The 19,826-nt window shown below is 48.2% G+C and overlaps 1 protein-coding gene across 6 annotated transcripts in view; it reads right to left on the bottom strand.

Moving 5' to 3' along the window:
• The window catches only part of TNRC6C (trinucleotide repeat containing adaptor 6C), a 112,125-nt gene extending 95,571 nt beyond the window's left edge, over positions 1-16,554 (bottom strand). For 3 of the 6 annotated variants that reach the window (XM_064467246.1, XM_064467245.1, XM_064467248.1), the window contains exon 1: positions 14,938-16,554. The gene's annotated coding sequence lies outside the window, so the exon portion shown is untranslated. The remainder of the gene's footprint in view (positions 1-14,937) is intronic. The other 3 variants (XM_064467243.1, XM_064467247.1, XM_064467244.1) reach the window with 1 other exon arrangement.
• Between the last annotated feature and the right edge of the window lie 3,272 nt (positions 16,555-19,826).

The raw sequence follows: 19,826 nt of genomic DNA, 5'->3' as shown, positions 1-19,826 counted from the left end.
TAAAACTCCACATATGCCTATCACTCATTTTGTTTCCAGCCCAGCTCTGTGACCTTTCTAGAGCAAGTACCAGTGAAGGCAAGGAGCTGGTGTGACTTTAAAAGTGCCAGCTTTTTTCCCTTAATATCTAGGCTTAGCCATCAATCAAGAAGAGTCAAGCTGGTCCGTAATTACAAGCTCTCCAATCTCCCCAAAAAACAAAGCAGCACTCAAAACTAGGTCAAATACATAAGGAATATGGAAAAAACCCAGCACAAACACATGGGGACAAAAATGAGGAAGGCCAACAACGTAATCGCATTGTGCATATAGAACGTAACAGTAAATCAACCTTTAAGTGCTTCATTAATAACCAAGAGGAAGTATTAGTTCTGAGAGTGGGAAAGGGGGACTACTGACAAATGGCCCTACGAGGGCTGAAGCGATAGTACTCTTCTTTCCTTCAGCCTTCACTAAAGAGGTCAGCTGGGAACAGATGGCCAACGACCATCTGAACCGGTGCTGAGCATGCAGATGACAGCAGCTTCACAGAGGGGTTTCGTAGCGCTCTTCTCTAGGCAGGGAGGCTTTGCTCCAAGCTGGTGGCAGGGGCAGCAGAAGGCCAGCAATCGAGCTGCTCCTGCCCCAGGATCTCTGCCCCCACTACTGCAAGCCTTTATTCTGGCTTCCTCACCCAAACAGGCTGACAAACACAGCTCAACACAAGAACCTCAGCATGGGTTTCTTAAGTGCCTTTCCCCAAGTCTGGGGAGAAGGAATGACCCAGCTTCTGAGAAAAACTTCCATGGACTGGCAGCAAAAATAGGGGGATTGAACTACACATTTTGCTACCACTCCAAATAGAAAATCAGACCAGCAGAAGTATGAACAGCTTTAAAAGTCCCTGGAGAAATCAGATGTTCTTCCACTGGCTGGGCCTCATGTAATGTACAAGAACAACTGTGTCTAAGTCATTACAGCTTACCTTAAAGAATCAGCAGAAGACAGGTGGCACTCCAGAACACTAGCAAATGGCAAAGTTTGGGCATATAACTTAAAAGGGCAAGGGACAAAAACAACAGCAACGGCTAACAAGGATCCGTTGGGAAAAAAAGTAGTCTGCTTTTTTCCTGTGGCATAGTTGCAGGTATTTTTGAAAAGGACAGAAGAGAGGCAACAGAATTAATTTATTGACTTTTCAAGCAACACGTAAAGTTTCGTTAATAAGAACATGGTTGTTTTGGGGTTTTTTTTTGAAGAATAAAATACCCACAAAACAAGTAACCTCAGCACTTCACCTTCCAACAAGGCAGGGAACCAATGGGTTTTTGTTGCAATATGCCACATGTCCAGCAGCAAAATTTTTTATTAATCACTTTGCTGGTGGAACAATGTGTGCACTTACTAAGTGTCCAGAATGTGTCACATCACTGGGCTGCAAAACAATTAAGGACAGACAGTATTCAGAAGAACCTGATAAACTCGAGATGTACAAGAAAAAGTAGAGTGCAATTCAGTGAGAAAGAGTGCAGGGTACCATGTTTGGCAGGAATAATCATATGTATCAACATGGCATAGGGAGCAACTGGCTAAACACCAGTTTTGGGTATGAAAAAGAGTCATTACAGCAGATCTCGATCCAAAGGCAAAGCAACAGTGTCACAAATGGTCAGAGATTCATCAGCTGCTGTACTGTGTCCAGTTCGGGACTATCTACAGCAACAGAGATACAGATCAGCTGAAGAGACTCCAGAAACAGCAACAAGAAGCAGAGACCAAAAAAGCATGGGCCTGTGGAAAAACCTTGAGACCTGGATTCACTTAATCTAAAGAGACAGCAACCCCCCTCTATTCAAATAGCTGCTAAAGACGGAGAGAAGAATAATGTAAAACCTTTCTATCTCAGCTGTGGTAAGTAGCACTGAACTTAAATTGCAACAAAGGAGATTTGGATTAAGGATAAAGAAAAATCTTCCACGCTGTAGCATTTAAAACAAACCAACCAACCAACATTAAAAGACATACCAGATCTTTTTAAATTACATTTGGGGGAGAGAAGAGGCAAAATACCTAAAGAAAGGAAGACTTGTTTTTATTAAAAAGTAACACTGATACAAGGCCACACCAAAGCCTGGACACAAAGACAATTAGACTGGAAACAGGTGACCTCTATCCATTTGCAAAGTAAAATCCTACAACACCCTAATTAATGGGGGAAGAGCCCTCAGCTACACTGCTGTGGACAAGATAAGTTTACAGTTATATGTATAAATGTGATCACACATTTTGAAACTAAAGCCTGTAATTTGAAAGTTTGGGTGCAAAATTTGCTCCTGCAGGGGGCCCTAAATGAAGCTTGATGAGTGGTTTTGTTTGACCTCAATTTATAATTTATTAATCCCATGCTTTGGGGTTTCTAGCTGTCAAACCATGTCCCTGTCCTGCACTTGTCACTCCTTAATACATTACTTGCCTTGACAGGGGATTCCTCCCTTCCTCTGAAACATCAAATATCACCCACCACTAACAACTGGGGCTGGCACTTTGATGCTCCTGGTATCTGGTCAACTTACCCTGAAGCACTGAAGACAAACTGGTCACCTAACAGGAACAGCAGTCCAATTTCTGTAGCCACCTAGAAATTCCACCAATGTTCCTGCACAGAAAGACCGCTAATGCTCATACTGCCCTTGATCTTTCCTTCTGCTGTACAATACAGTCCTGGCTTTAAGTCTTCTTTGTGTGTTTTTATTCATTTATTTAATTTGTTACTGAGTACTATAGGTATCTTCAGGTCTATGCTGCTCTGTGGACCCTTCTCTCCACTGCTGCCTCTAACTGTGAGGGATTAGACGCGATCCCTATGTACTCCCTTTCCAGGCTTTCTTTAAAGCTCAGCACACTTGACTGAGGCGTAAGACACATGCAGACAACTTCATTCACTACTGAAATTTGTGCAGGACCAGAATGTAGCTGCCCTTTAAAGACAACAAGAACACTACAGCATTAGTTGAGAATGGGATTTGAAAAGCATCACGTTCAACTAAATTGAACTACAGGAAGATTTCAGGTTGCCCAAGGGACTACATTAATAATCCTGCTCTTACAATCTGTAAGATAGACATTCCATGATCAGGAGAAAAAAGAGCACCTATGTTACGCCACCTTGTCTCAAGGTTGCATCTCCAGCAGTAGCACACGGTGTTTCTAACATGCCAGTTTGTATTATTGGTTAAAGAGCAACAAAATACTGGCAGGACCTCGAGGAGAGTGCCAGCTGCTATTTACTGCGGGACCTAGACTCTTGCTAGAGGTTTCCAATTCACCCAGTGTTAACTTATTGTGACCCTACCTTACGTACACGTTAGGTAAACAGCCACTGAAGTAAATTAGAGTAGAACAAAAAGAAAGAAAGACTAGAGAGTTACTGTTCTTCAGTTCAAGGTTTTTAAAAGAAGCACACCGACCTGGCCTTGTCTTAGCCTCGACTAGTTAACTACTTGTCACTGGAAGCAGGGAAAAATCCCAGAGAAGAAAAAGCCTTTACAAATTAAGGACACATTAACTGTAAGTAGTAGGTCAGACATCAGAAGTTTGACGAGTCCATATTTGAGCACTGCCCAAGTCCCAGTAGGCTTTTAGGGTTTTGTTTTTCATCTACAGACTTCCTTTTGTTCACCTTCTCCTGGATTGTTACCAGAAGACAGATGGCGAACTAATGAGAGTACTGGAGTACTACCGAGAACGTTTCAGGAGGTGTACGTTACATCTTCATTACTAAGCAGTGCAGGCCAATAGGAGTGGATTTGCAGAGCAAAACTTGTTGGTGCAAAGGACTTGATAGCCATGCTATCCCCACTCCAGGTGACTTTATTACTTGACATTAGTTCCAGCCTACTCCCATGTACCGACTGCTCACCTGCAGCAGGAAGGCATTAACTGAACCCTTGGAGCACATCACCCAGAAATTTTATTTAAAAGTAACACCATTGTTGCTCTGCAAGACCACTCCATAATGTCAACCAAAGCACTCAGGGCAATCAGAAGGTCTGCCTAAACATGAAACTCCCAATCCAACCTAACACGCTAGTGTAGACGATGCTATAGGGTGTGAAACTGCCATCACACAAGTACACCACCTCCTCTGCGGAGGTGTTCCTCTCCACAGTGCATACGAATGTATACACAAGCTCCACTCTGGGGCAACTAAAGTAGTTAGTAGGGAAGTCTGGTCACGGGCTAGAACACTGTACACAAAACCTCACCCTTGTATACGTTTCAGGCATGAACCATATCAGAACTTGCTCCCTCGGCCTGCTGACAACACCCCAGCAGACCTCCAGTATCCCATCATGTGCACCACCCAGGCTACACAGGAACCAAGGGTGAAAAAACCAACCCAAATCAACAAAGAAAAAAAAACCAACCCAAAAAAGCTCGCATTATGCTCACACTCAATACAGGCTACAAACAGCAAGAAACATGCTACGAACATCATCTCCCCCAGCAAACATGGACTGACTCCTCTCTTGGAAAATTAAGCTACAGACTGTGAACAGTGCAGATAACTAGATTTAATTTCACAGCATTGCCTCCCTCCCAGACCTGATGATATTTACCAGCAGTTGATCAAGCATCTGGTCCAGAGTTCTTCCCCAGTCTTCCTGGGACACAACACACAAAAGAAAACAGCTTTGGAATCCAGTAGCTCAGCAAGAAAGAGCGCAGCACGTTTGTTTCTCACCAGATTCTGTTTGCTATTTTCGTTTCTGCAAACACTTTAGAGGACAAGAGCCCTGTGCCAACAGAGGCAAAGCCCCACACTGACAAATTGTTCAGCTAACTACCATCGATCAACTGACACAGAAGCAACTTATGGACAAGTTTTGGCTCAAATTATTTAGCTGGACTTGAACATGTCAGAGGAGCACTGCTTCCTGGGGCAGCGGCACAGTAGGAAGCCAGGAAATAGGAACAGGAGCAGCAGCTCCACAGGATGTTTTGCCAGACACCACAGCCCGGGGGCTCTCCGTGGGACACAGGCTGGAGGAGCCGGTCAGCCGTCACCTGCCCGTCAGTAACAGGGTCAGGAGGGATGATGCATGCTGCAGGACAGAAAGCTAGGAACACTGCTTCCGTATAGCATACCTGCATGCCCTTCAAGTAAGCACAGCTAAACCTTTATGCTTCTTGGTTAAGAAAATTAAAAGGAAGCTTGCATAACTATGATGATGTACCGTTTTGCCTGTAGAGATTTCCAACACCCCTAGCCCTCCTTTCCCCCCTTCCATCACAGTCACATGCCCACACTCAACTATTTCTGACCCCAATCACTGTTATCAGCAGGTAAAAGCATATTCAACTCGCTTACTGCAGGAGCTGAAGATCAGGCTGTTGCTCTCACACAGGTCAAGCTAGATGATACAGCCAACAGGATCAAAAAGCAGACAGCAGAATTTATACTGAAGACAAATATGTTTATGCTGCTGCTCTTGTGCAGAGCCATAGCCACACGCACCTATTGCCACTTTCATGAGTGGCTCCAGTGTGATTAAAAACTCCAGGGAAGGTGAGGTCTGGAAGAAATACCTCTCCTTTAGGCAGAAATCCTGCCACAGGCACAGTAGAAAAACGCATATGCACTTCCCTCACTCCTACCCACAGCAGGGGAACTGTACCAGACAAGTCTAAGAATAACACCAAGACATATAAGCAATGTAGCGAGTCGCAGCAGACAGGTTACCAGACATGCACACGTCACTCACCTTAAATACAGCCCCACCTATCTGAGATGATGTCCCGAGGTCCCCTCCAGTCTGAGTTTTCCTATGATATTAAAACCATTTCAGGGATGTGTGGCAAAAGCCTACAGAAATCACAGCCTCTAGGAAGATGGCACCCTGTACAGGGACTGGGCCCCACTCCCCAGGTGTCACCCCAGAAGGCACAAGTGGTGGGGCAGTGCAGAACACTCCTGCAGCCCCAACCCCAGGAGGCTCATGGAGAAGACGCTGGGATGGGGGAGTAAGAGGACAGTGGCCTCACAGGGAGAGTGTGTCTCAAGATCTAGAATTAGGAAAAAAGAAAAAAAGACACGGTTGCTTGTGCTGCAGAGCTCAGAACAGTACTGCAGAGTAGAGGCCCTGCCAGCACCACCAGCAACAGTAAGGGGATGCACAGTAGAAGAGGATGAATGGCACAAGGTGTCCGAGGTGCGCATAAGCTAGGCTAGGGTATACAGGACGTAAAGAACAAGATGCTCTCCCCAGTGCACACATGCTGCCTTGGAAAGCTGGAGTTGCACTACATGGGCATATACAACCTCATTATACTTGCTCCCAGATACAGACAGAAGTTCGGTGAATGCACGGCTCCTGACACAACAAGGCAAGATAAGAGGGAAAAAAGGAAAACAGGTGTCAACAGAACTCCTTGTTGTAGAAACCAGAAAGGAAATAAATTTAAAGGGAATATGAAGATGGAAACTTATGCTTTTGTAAAATGTTTGTTCTTTTAGAAGATTTCAGAATACACAAACCTGTAATTTCCTCCTTCTGCATTTTTAAATTTGCTGGGTGAGCTCACTGAACATTCAAGTTGTTGTCTTCAAGTTTTCCAAATACCATTCTATTTAAAGGCACTGTGAATAGGGAATTCAATTTATCAAGTGAATGAAAGAAGAATTCTTAGCAGGAACCCTGGTGAGCTAATCAAGAGTCACAATAAAATGTCAGGGGTCCTGGAATTCTCTGCAGGAGGTTAACACCAAATCTGATCCGAGTCAAGGAAGACAAAACATACTACAGACTAATAAACTGTACTAGAAGTTGTGCACTGCAACTATGTTAAAGTTTAAACACAAATGACGAAAATTACTGAATTCTTTTGTGCACATTTTGCACATTCTTAATGTTTAACACAAAAATCAAAACACTGCCCACCATGATCATTTAATTCAACTTAAAGATAATACATTCTGAAGCAATTTAGGTTTTGTTCCACTGCATCTTCCACTGCAATGCTGTTCTAAATAGCAACATAACTCAAGTGATATAAGAAATACTTACAGTACTCTGTACTTATCTTTAGGCTGGAAACCAAATCCACAAAATTCAGAAGATGACTTATTCTATCATGCAAATTAAGGAAAGGTCCAAGCTAGTATTTTTCCCTCCACAAATCTACCAGAGTTTAAAAGATTAACTCATCAAGTTAATCAAGTTCCATTAAATTCATCAAGTTTCAAAGTTCTCCGTTCCTCCACTTCACTTTCCACAGTAAAAGCATCTGGACGCCAGTTCCTGCCAATAATACATTAGAATATCAGAGCCACCATCAAAATGGGCCATCATCTATTTTTCAACTTGGCAAATGAATAGTGTCTCCGTGGGGGGAGGAGAGGCAGGGTGGGGGGAGAGATGGGGAAAGGAAATAGCCATAAATGATCTTCCAGGACAGGAAAACCAGCTGCAGTAAATACCACTTTGGAAATCAATTTATAGTCAATTATGATCTTAGTAATGACTATTTTATGCCTTCAGTTAGTCCGTGAAACGCCATGAGGAGCAAATATTCTCAGAAATATATCCAAGATGTCTCCAAGTATGTTGTGTGATCAGTAGATGCAGACAGAATTCCAGAAAGGTCAGCTCTTACTTTTTGGGATACCGACAGGGGGACAGGGGAGGGATGGGGGTGCAGGAATCACAATTTCCGTGCTGCTGGACTATCAGAGTGTAACAATATCATCCAGATAAAATAGATTGTACCTATCAGGCTGGGTTATTTGCTTCAAAAGCATGGGGCTTTGTTGTCCCTGCAATATTTAACCTACAAATTTGCGAAGAACATTTCGTCTTCACAAATGCAAGAAAAATTAAAGTTGAGTGTCTTTTTAAGCAAATAATTATGTCAGCATCCACCCAACACCTCAACCGTTGCTCTACTCAATTATTACACATTTGTGTTGTAGCACAGTATAAAGACTGACATCACTAGATAATGCACTTGTGGTGCCCAATGAGACTTACTTTACTTGGATCGTTCTTTTCAAAAGTGAAGGACTTCTAAAACTTTGATTAGAAGAATAGAAATAGTAGAAATTACACATTCACCAAGCTCCAGTAAGTCCCATATAACAACATCTTTCACCAGAAACAGCGCTGTTTATTCAGAGACTCTCCTCAATAGCAGCAGTTCTGTTACTGTGGCAGACCAAATTTAGTTCCACCACTGGATCAGACAGCTGTATTTCATGATGATCATACTAGAAAATATTAAATAGCGTTTACAGACTGCTACCACCTTTGGTAGATTGCTCTTCTCCTTCCTTATCAGAAGATGCTGTATTTTCCGTATTTATTTTTTAAAGGCTTAAAAAGATAAAACATATACATCTATAGTTTACATCAACTAATGTTATGCAAAGAGAAACCAAATAGTTTCACAAGCAGGAAAATGAAGAGGTATGTTATGAACAGATGTGATCAGCACTCTTGTGCCAATAGGCTATTTTTCACTAAAGCAAGAATGAGGTACGATACTGTGCACTTGCAGCATTACAGCCATGACACCGTAAAGAGACAAGAGCGATTAGATTTGCAGAGATGTAACATCTTCCATTACACAGCCAGGGAGTAAGAGACAAACTTTCAAATGGAGCATCCATTTCAAAGCTGAAAGGGGGGGGAAGGAAATCAGACAACAAAACCATTGGGAGCAATTCTCCTAGGTTAGGTACGCTCATGCAATTGATTAAAAACAGTGAGAGAAGAGGAAAGTTGAGACCTACAGGTAGAATGAATGATGTTAGCAGAGGGACAATGAATGATCCTACTCCAGACTGGCTTTGGTCATACGCTCTGCAAAGAGTCTTACTTAATTTACACACATGCCATTACACTATGCTTGCCACGCTAGTAAGATTTTTAACTTCACGTTCCATATGAAATATCATCTTCAAAGCTAATATGAACACACAGCGAGTTCAAGCAGAAATGTTACAAGCAATGCCAACCACCTTCTGTGGTCTTCTGTGAATGACCTTGTAAGAAAATACACTGAAATGGCAGTCAGCACATTATACATCTGTACAGTTGGGTGTGGGGGGTTTTTTTTGCATTCTCACCGACCTGCTTCGTTTTTCTATAATGGTTTGTGTTAAAGCACTGGGCTGATGCTCTTTTGTTTACCACTAACCAGCTACTGTTTAAAAACAAGCATCTCCATTGTCACACCAATGACATTAGCACCAGCCATGAAAACATTTTGGAATTCTGAAGAACTAAAAGACCCGAGCGTCCGAGACTAGAGTACAACTGAAAAGCAGACTGACACAACACAGATATCTGGCTAAGCTTAAAATAGACTTGGCAGAAGTCAGTTTGAACTAACAATCGATACGTGTCCGTACTGACCACCCAGAATGGTATCCGAGCCACAGTGAGCACTCTCAAACAAAACAAAAAGCTCTTCCACTTCTCATCGGGAAGTCTCGTAAATGCCGTACAAGAGAACTGTGAACTTCAAGCAGAGAGCACAGAGACAGCACACGGGAAGGGAAAAAAGGCATGGGAAGAAAACAGCACATCTAAGAAAAACCAGATGTGCCATTCTAGGAGGTTGCTCTTGACGAAGGGCATAACAAAGGCACTACCCACTACCGCACATTACGGGAAAACATGCATGGACCCATTAAGAAGAAGCTGGGGTGGGGGGCAAAAATGCATCTGCCTCAGGAAAACACCCATGGACATTAAATCCTTCATAGCCCAGGGTGTTTTTTGCTTGTGGTGGAAGGGGGTGAGTGTTATCTTTTTGTAAATGAGCCTATCGCTGGTAGCTGCATAATAACTATTTTGAGACCTATAAACATATTTTTCTCTGGGGCTCAATTACCACAAAGGATGCCAGTCGACTTCACCTGTCATTTTTTCTCTCAAATAAAAACAAAAATAAAAAAAGTCTCATTCTCTAGCAATTCAGAGCTTACTGCTAAAAAAGCCCGAACAGCCAAGGGATGAATATTAGCTATTTTTACAGCAAAGCAATAAGCAATCGTTAACATCTCATAAGCTCCTAAAACATAGAATTTCCTTATTGAAATCTAAGTAAATATGCACCTAGTTTGCAATTTTTTAAATGGATGTACATTTCAAAACACAGAAGCAGCAAGCTGCAGATAGCTGTTTATTACAAATGACTTCCACCTCCACAGCCCTCAAAGGCAAACTATAAAGCTGTGTGCAAAGCTAGACAATCTGGGCATCCAGCCATAAAACATCACTGCTGCAGCACAGATAACTGTTCTCACTCTCAAGCCATCCTTGGCTGTAAACCCACAGGGAAGAGCTCCAGAAAGCAGACCTCACTACTGTCAAAGCTTCTAATATTTTATGAGCTTGAATTACAACTACATTCGAGACCTCAACACTGAAAAATTACAGTGCCGATTCACATCCAGGGCCAAGACCAAAACTAACTCAGATTTTGATGCTTGGTATCCTGAAGCATCAGCCTTAACAGCTAGTTATTTTACAGATGTCTCCATCCCAACAAAAGGGCTTCTTTCACTGAAGAGAGAGGTATGTCACACTTACAAAAAGAAAGAAGAATCAGATGCATATTTTAAAGTACTGCTGCATTTTCCACAAGTGATACGGTTGCTGATAAAATCTTACAAAGCACAGTAACTACTCTGTGCAAGAATGGACAGTTTGTTATCATGATCAAATTCAGACATTTTTATCTTGTGCAGGAGATTTTAACATATTAGGGACAAGGTAGGAAGCTGCACAAATAAAGTTGCAGAAAACACAGTTGTAACTGTGTATAGGAACCCATAGTAAAGTTAATCGTGATTAAGTAATTTTTAAATAAGCATAAGTACATCTACATCTGGTAATGAAGATGTAGAACCAAGCCATGCTTTTGGTAGCCAATTTTCACAAATAGCTCAGATTCCTAAAGGAAGTTCAAACAATACTTTGACTCCTCTGCTTTCATACATTAAGAATAACCATCTTTCATTTTACCACTAGCATTTACCAGTGAAGAGACTGTGCAGAGTGCATAGATCATTTAATAATGCAATTTACTGTCACTTCTAGATCATCTCCCCATTCAATAAAGTACACTTCTCTTCTAAATACTATTTGCCCTGGCTGATATCTTCATAATACAGCTGAAAACCTCAAGCCATTATCACTAGAAAGCATCAGCTGATCCTAAATTGGCTAGACTGCAGCGTCACAGGCATTTAAGAGGTTTCCTTATCATTCATCTTTAATACTAAGGGATCGACGGGCTCCTACCTGCAGCTTCTAGGCCAAAGGGAAACCTTTTAATGGTATTACCATTATCTTGTAATCTGAATTTTAAACAATTAAAACAATAGTGCTTTTGTGTTGCACATCTCTACTGTAACCAAAGACGATAAACTTCTAATCAGCACTGATGTTCAAAGTCACATAAGAAGCAATATGCGCTTCTCCATTTAAGTTCTATACCTTCAAAGAGAAGCAGCACAGGAACAGGCAGCAAGATACAAGTGGTCAACAGAGACTGGTTTGTTTACTTAGGAAAGGTTCAGCCGTTTTATTTTTAAATCCGCAGTTCTCACAGTCAATACTATCTAGCAATTCTTTCCAGATGAAAGCCTCTTTTTACGAACGCAAAGGATGGCTCCTCCCCTGACCTCCTCCTTCGGCTTGTTTTGGAAGGGGGCCAGATGACAGCATTTGGAAAAGCCATGTTTATCTCGGCAAGGCCAGCTGCTAAGTTAACATGTTACCCGTTCCCACACACACCAGCCTTGGTTAAGTCTTAACAGCTAAAACTGAAAGTAAACGCTGTTACTAGGCTTTTAACAACAAACTTACACGGACCAGAAAAGGTATCTACATCACGCAGAGTACCTGAATGGACTGGAAAAGCATAGGTCATTTTGAGTTAACAGCAGGCAATAAATCCCTTACATGAATAAACTTTCCTGGCCTTTCTGAATTAAGTGAATGGAAAACAGAGGTTTTATTTCTAGACTCATGCAAAGCCATACTTTCCAGAAGGTGGCCATTCAGCAACAGTTTGCTTCACGACACAAAGAGATTATAGCCACTGCTTGACAAAACCTTTAACTTTACCGTGTTTTATTGCTACCCATCTCAGCAAGGTATGGAACTTGGGAGCTTGGAGAACTTCAACAAAGGATCCTGAGGTTAAACGTACTCTCATGCCCCATTATGTTATTTCTCATATTACAGAAATTTCATCCTATTATTTTGCCAAGTCTTAAAAAGCTCTTTTAAACAAAAAAGGATAGATTTACCTTCCTTCCCTTACACATCTGCAAAAGATCACGAAAGCCATCAAAAGCATAGTTTATTTTGATATGAAAGACAAACCCCGGGAAAAAAGCAATTAAGCCAGAGAGATGGATTTCTCATTCACACCAGCAGGCTTCAGCGGGATTTGTAGTGGCAGGTGAGGTAAACCTCATCCCATTCACCGGTAATGAGAGGCAGAGCTTGGAAGATGCAAACGCACCCCTGCCTGGACAAGAGTTCTCAGCACCGAACCGGGGCCCGAGGGCAGCGTTCCGCCACGCTCTGCGCTAGCACAAACGGCGCCGACCCAGGCGCCCCGCACGCCCCTTCGCAGTGCGTGGGGCTAACGCCCTGCAGCCATGGCAGCCTAATAACTACATAATCCCTGCGCTGTCATGGACAGAACGGCATACACAGAATACACAGACCGACCGCATACAATACACTACTCAGTTCAAGTCAGCTTTTGGTCTGATGCGCACCAATACCTAAATTTGTCAATATACAATACCTAAATTTGTCAATATAAGGATCCACACAGAGAACAGAAACACTAATAAATCCTAAGTATTTTATGCCGCCATCCAGAAGGGCTCTTTAAATAAAGAGGTTAGCCTGCCCGGTTTTGTTTTTTTTTTTTTCATTACGAGAAACAAAACATTTAGTCAAAAGTACAGATTATTGCCTACAACACAGCTCCTACTAACGTGCCTCGCTGCTGCCCTGAAGCAAGCCCTGCTCCCGGGCACGGCAGCACTGCTCACCAGGGCTGAAGCCAGACCTGCTCCACCGCACAAGCTGCGTGCCCGTCGGAAGAGCTCCGTTCTCCTGCGAGGGCAAGGCACGATCGCACTCCTGCTAGTCCGCCGGAACAGCCATGGCCGCCAAAAAAAGTTCAAAGTAATCTGATTTGCTTCACAGACTCAGTAGTCACAGATTCAGAAGCAACAAGGCTACCCAATACCGGCGCGTAAGGCAGCCGCCGCCATCTCGCCCCCGAGAAGCAGCGTTAGCCCTACGGATGCAAGCGCAAGCCCCCCCGGCCGCCGCAGCCCCCCTCGCCAGCTGTACACGAGTCTGCCAGGGACGCGTTAGCGCTCGGGAGGGGATGGCAGCGGCCGGAGCGCGGGGGGCAGCGCCTCAGCACAGCATCTGGAGTTGGCGGACGTGCTCAAGCAGCCAGGCGGGTCCCCGAGGGCTGGCCGAGTCTGAGGAACCGCAATTACGGAAACCTGCGTGATTTGCTAAACACAGGCTGCACCCACCGCAAGGCACCTACTACTTCCCTGGAATGTGGGGGGGAGGGGGCAGCACTCGGGTCTGTGTTACCTTGAAACGATAAAAAAGAAATATTCGATAGGAAACTGCATTTTAATTCTCGGTCGCAGGTGAATCCAAAAATCCCACCCACTGTATGCAATGAGGGCCAGACTGCAGAGAGCTGCTGCCTCCCCGAGCGCCGCCCGCCGCAGCGCGGCTCCCCCGCTCCCCCGCACCCCCGCGGGCCCCCCCGCACCCCCCTGGTTTCGGGCTCTGCACCAGCAAGCAGCCGCTAACAGCGGTTTCAATTACCTTACCTGACCTGATGTCCAAAGCAAGTTTCAGTGTGTATAAATTAGCTAAGTTCGCCAGTTACATGCATGTGCATCCGAGAGGGAAAATATGCAACAGACGCGGCTATGACGTACTGAAGATTATTTCTAAATTTAAACCGTCTGTTACATTAATAAACATCTTCCCACAGATACACTCGAGTTATAGGAGAAAATAAAGTAGCCACAAAGTAAGACCAGCAGTATTATATTTAATGGAACGGGGGGAGAAAATTAGTTCAATAAATCCCGTAATTGGACCTTCAACTAATTACATATTAAGAAGATTAACCTCTGACACAAACTTGTGATACAAACAAAGAAGATTCAAACAATTAATAAACTTCCAGCGCTTCAAGGTTTCTCAGGTTAACGACTGGGCCCTCCCCATCTTCCGCTCCTTCAGCGCCCGCTCAAAGGTGTAAGCCGTGCCCAAGGCCCTCCCGCACCGGCCGGCGTCCCGCGCTCGCACCGACATCCCCGAGCGCTGCGGGGGACTGAGCAGCGCCCCGCAGCCTCGTTACGGGCGGGAAACACCAAACCCGGTCTAGAGATCCGACCGCACCCGCAGCGCTCCGCTCGCAGCCCGCCTGCTCCCGAGGCACGGCCCGCTCCCGCACCGCCGGCCAGCACTGCCCGCCCGCTCCCCGGGGGCTCCCGCACCTCCGGCCCGCTCCCCAAGCACCGCCCGCCCGCTCCCCAGGCGCTCCCGCACCGCCCCCCCGGCGCTCCCGCACCGCCCCCCCGGCGCTCCCGCACCGCCCCCCAGGCGCTCCCGCACCGCCCCCCCGGCGCTCCCGCAGCGGCTTTGTGGGTCAGGAAAAGCCTCGCAGGAAAACACCGAATTACTCCTCGCATGTGAAAGATATTCCGGCAAGTCTTTTAAAGAAAAAAAAAACAACCTGAAAACACCCCAAACGGCTCTGAAGTGTGTTGCGTTACTTGCTTCCGACTAATCAACAGTTTAAAAAAAGGAGATTTTGCGTTTAGAGCGGTGAGAGAAGGAAGTACGCCCCGGCTTAGAAGCCACCACCCCTTCTTACCTTTAAGTCTTTTCTTTATAGGGCTCTTTGGCAGCTTTCGGTTCAGTCTTGCTGTAAGGAAACGAGTATTTTGTCTACTGTGTCGGGGTCTTTCTGACGTGTTCCTTTCTTATTTTAATGCCTTTTTTTTTAATAAGTGTACCCGTAATTTCACGAATCTGAATACGAAAAAATCTCACACGGCCAAAAAAAAATTAAGTTTTTTCGTTGTCGTTTGTTTACCCCTCCTCAAAAAGAAAAAAAAAAAAAGTCTGCCACACAGGATAAGAAAAAACCAACAGATCAACAGGAGAACACTATCCAAGTAGAAAAGCAAAAAGCTTCAGTGTTATCCAGCCCAGAGGAGAAGTGCAGCAAAGGCAGGTCCAATTCCAAAACAAGCTTTTGATTTCCAGTGAAGCAAAAAAAACCAAAACAAAATCAAAACCCGAAACGAGACCAAGAAACCAGGACAAAATACACCTTGAAGTCCCCAGCTAAATTTTTGCACGAGTGTGTCTTAAATGCAAGTTTGCTTTTATGTGTTGCAGCAAAACCCACGAAAGCCAGGATTTGGAGTCGATCGGGATGAGTTCGTGCGTGTGTGTCTCGATGGGTTCTCAGTCCACATGGAGGAGCGTCTGAGGGGGGGGTTTAAAAAGTGCAAATTAAAAAGAGAAACTGGGACCCAGGGAACAGTTTTAAGATGGATCCCCCCTTAACGAGACCAGCACAAAGGCGCCGGGTGCCGCGGGGGATCCCGAGTCTCGCACGGGGCTGCGGGCGGGAGGAGGGCCCCGCCGAGCCTCTAGCTCCGTGGAGCTCCGCGGCGGGGCGGCGGATCCGCGGCGGTCCCGCGGGGGAGGAGGATCCGCGTCCCTCGCAGGGCCCCCGGCAGGACGATCCGGCAGCCGCTCGGGCGGGAGGAGGATCCGGCAGCCGCTCTCGCAGGAAGGAGCGAGCGCGGGGAGGGCAGCCGAGGAGGAGGATCCAGCAGTCTTTCACGGAGGGGGGGGACGCGGCGGGGGAAGCGGGGAAGCCCCACAGTCTGCCTGCCTGGCTGGCACCGGGGATCCGGGGGCAGGAGCAGAGGGATCCCGCGGGCTCCCCCCCGTCTCCTCCGGAGGGCTCCGGGCGGGGGAGGGGGACGGCGGGAGGCTGCGGCAGCGGAGCCCCGCGCGGGGGGCAGGGACCCGGGCGCTCGCGCCCCCGGAGGGAGGCGGGAGCGGGGCAGGCCGGGGGCCGAGCGGCAGCGTCTCCCCGGGGGGCCGCGGCAGCGCCTGGGGCAGGTCGGTCGGTCAGCCGGGCTCGCTGGCGGAGGCTGGGCTGGGGGGGGGGGGGGGGGGGCCGCAGCGCCGCGCTCCGTCTCTCCCGCTCGCTCTCGCCTCGTCCGCTCGCAGGCAGGCGGTGCCGGGCTCAGCGCCGCTGGGCTCAGTGCCGCCGGGCCGCTCCCCCGCTCCTCCGCGCCGCCGCCGCCGCTGCCGCCACCGCCACGGAGGCCGCCGCCGCCGCCGTCCTCGGGAGCAGAGCTGCTGCCACCGCGGCCATTTTGTTGCTGACTGACAAGAGCCGCGCCAGGCAGCGCGAGACCGCGGCAGGCTGCGCCGCGCGCGCCCCCTCCCCGCGCTGACCTCAAACAGGAAGTCTGGCCCCCCCGCCCCCTCCCCGCCGGCCCGCGCGCGCCCACGTGACAGGGGAGCCCCCGCCACATGCAAATGAGCGCGGCGGCCGCGGCCAAGGAGTGGCGGGGCCGCGCGCTCCGGGCCCCGCCCCCCCCCGCGGCGGCGCGCGCTCTCCCACCGCGCGCCCCGCGGGGGGAGGCGGGGGGGTTGCTGCCCCCCCTCCCGCGAAGGGGAGCGTCGCCCCCCGCGGGCGGGTGTGGGTGCGGTCGCACCTCCCTGCAAGCGAGTGTCCGTGTGTCTGTCCGTCCGTCCGTCCCCCCCGCAACGGCTGCCGGCGCAGCCACCCCCTCCCCTGCGAGCACACACCGCGCTGCAGAACCCCGGCGGGGGGGGGGGGGGGGCACGGAGCGGCGGGGGGTCCGCCGGGTTGCGGGGGGGGGGGGGCACTGGGCCCTGCTGCACCCCGAGGGGCCGGGCGGGATCCTGGCGGCCATACCCGCACCCCGCCGGCACTGTGTGTACCCTGGCACGAACGGTGGGACACGCGTGCACGTGTCTGTGGGTCGACGCCCGCGTGTGCACGCGTGGATGTACACCCACAGGCGCGCGTCCCCTTGGGTGAGGCTGTACCTGCAGCCAAGGCCTAGCGCCCCGCAACCGCGTCGCGGGCAGCCGGGGTCAGCCGTCGCGGGGACGCCCGTCCCGGCCGGTGCCTGCAAACCCCGTGTTTCAAACGAAGTTGTGGCTGGCCAGGCCGGGGGGCCGCCAGCAACCCCGTACCGAGGAGAGGGGAGGTGGCGGCGCAGCGTTTCGGAGGGCTGGTTCACCCCCCGCGATAACCACGTCAGCTGTCTGCAGGCTTGAGAAAGTCAGGATCTATTCTCAAAGTGCCACGGGAAGAGTGGAACGCAGAAATGAGTCATTTTAGCCAAAAAATTATTGTGTTTTGGTCGTTCAGCAGATCCTTTCCGGATCTCTCTCCTCTCCTGCTCCCTCTCCCCCTTCTGCAGCGAACATTTTGGGAACTGCAAGGAAATCTAAAGCCTGAGATCTTTATTTGCGCAGGCCGCTCTGCTTAAATATTAATTGAATGTGGGCTACAGAGCAGGGTGTTTACTGTTGCAGGTGGGGTGGCACACGCAGCAAGAGATGCGGGAAAATACAAGTACGGTCCCCGTCTGAGTCCTGTTCAGATTTCTGATGCCGTGCGCCAAAGCCACCCTGCCAGCTCCGGCGCCCGGGCAAGCGGCAGCAGGAGCCCAGAGCCCCTTGACCACTGGAGGGAGCCCATATTGTGCCAGAATGCAACAGAAATACTACGTGGAAGATAAAAAAAATTATAAAATATTAAATAGCAGATCGTCGCAGTCAGAACAAAGTGTCCGGGTCGGACCGTGATCTATACGTACGCCAAATGTTATGAAAATCGGCTGTAGATGGCCCATTGTACCTCATCAGCACAAAGAAAGGAAAAAAAATATTAAGAACAAGGCTTCCCCCCCCCCCCCCCCGCGTTTTGAATGTCAGTCTGGCACCTTTCACCAGGAGTGAATTCGTGCACCATGACGGCGGCAGACCTGGATGAGAGTGAAAATGCCCTCGTGCTCCTTGGCTCGTGCAACGTCACGAGCAGCACCGGCGCTGCTGCGGGAACAGCCAGCGCAGCTCCCGCCCGCGCTCCTTAATGTAGGTCAGTGCCTACAGACTCCTTCCCACAAAGACTGCCCCAGAGCAGCAGGAGGTTGCCACACTGCTGCTTTCGAAAGAGCTTTTGCTCTTCTGATAAGCCAACAACCCCAAGTAAGCAGAACAGACAAAGCCCTTTTCGCCTGCGTATGGGACGAGCGTCCCCATGCTGGTAACGCACCTACAGGAGCTGCCCTAGACCAACATCTCTGCTTGGCGACTGCACGCAGGAATATTCCTGGTCAACCGCGGCCCTAAACTGTGTTGTGAATGTGCAAATATTTGTAATTCAAAACACACTTTTAACACAAATATTTCCGAGAATGGTTGGCTCTGCAGAGTGATGCCAAGTTGCTGGAGACCCTCAAATGTCAAAACGGAATAAAACTGAAAGTGATTTGTGTATTAACATGTTTTCTTGGCCCTGACAAAATTACCATAAAAAGCATGACGTAACCTCAGCCGCACAGCCACAGAGAGCCCGCTCTGTTTGATACCCATGGTCTAAAACACTATCCGTAACGGGTAAAAACGCATGCTAGTAAATCATTCCTTTCTAACCTGGGCAATTTTACCATTAAAAGCAGGGCTTTATCCAGTGCAAATTTCTCGGGTTTTTTTTCCGCCCGCTTTGGTCCCCCTCTGGGGTTTTGCCCTCCCGCTCCCCTGGCTGCACTCCCTGGGAGCTTGCAGAGCTCCCCGGTGCATTTGCAGCCCCAGAGCTGTGGGGCTGAAGCTTTGCAGCGGCTGGTGGCTGCTGGCGCCACGCACGGTACCTCTGCCCCTAACAGCCCCCTCGTCCTGCGCTGAGCCACCGTCGCAGGGCCCTGGCGCGGCCCAGGCTTCTCCTTGAGCTTTGTTTTCCAGAGCTGCTCCGGCATGGGAGCCATCGTTTCGGGCACCCGCTGCTGCCTTTGAACTCTCTCCTTCCCTCCAGCGCTCAGGTAGTCTTTTTTTGTCACAAATGAGTAAGAACAGATGTGATCTAGTGTGAAGGGAAGGAAAAGGGACATACGATGCCAGTGTTTCCTTGCTTGCAGAGGAGGAGGAATTCCTGCACTTGCACCGCTGCCTTGTAGACCTCAAATTCCTCAGTCATCTCATGTCTCGGCACTGTGACCAAAATGTTCACAGGGGGCTGGACATGTTGGACGGACGGACGTGAGTGTGGGGAACCACACAGATATGGTGTTACCTTTGCTGAGAGTGACAAAGCTAAGCTAAGCAGAGGCCTTCATGCAAAGTATTCCTCCCCTTTAGACTTCGCACCCCTGCTTATTTTCCTGTGATCCAGCCAAGTACCAAAGCAGGTCAAAATAGTCACCAAGCACTTCTTTCCAAGCAGTAATGAGCACACACAACATTAATCTCAGAGCCTGACACCAGCACTAGCCATGCTTTAATGACAAATGCAACCTCATTCCTTGAGGAGAGTCTGGTCTCTGATGCTGAACAAGAATTCCTGGAGCCCACACAAGGTGAAGGTACACCTCAAAAGCCCTCCCTTGTCTGAGCTGATGCTCAGAGGCAGGGTTTATACATGGCTGCACTGGGAGGGCGGGATCCGGGACACAACAGGCTCTTCCACAGGTTCCAGGGGGT

The sequence above is a fragment of the Phalacrocorax carbo genome, chromosome 16 (assembly GCF_963921805.1).
Source record: "Phalacrocorax carbo chromosome 16, bPhaCar2.1, whole genome shotgun sequence".
NCBI lineage: Eukaryota > Metazoa > Chordata > Aves > Suliformes > Phalacrocoracidae > Phalacrocorax > Phalacrocorax carbo.
Note: the sequence above shows the minus strand (reverse complement) of the source record. Positions and strands in the feature narration are given on the sequence as shown.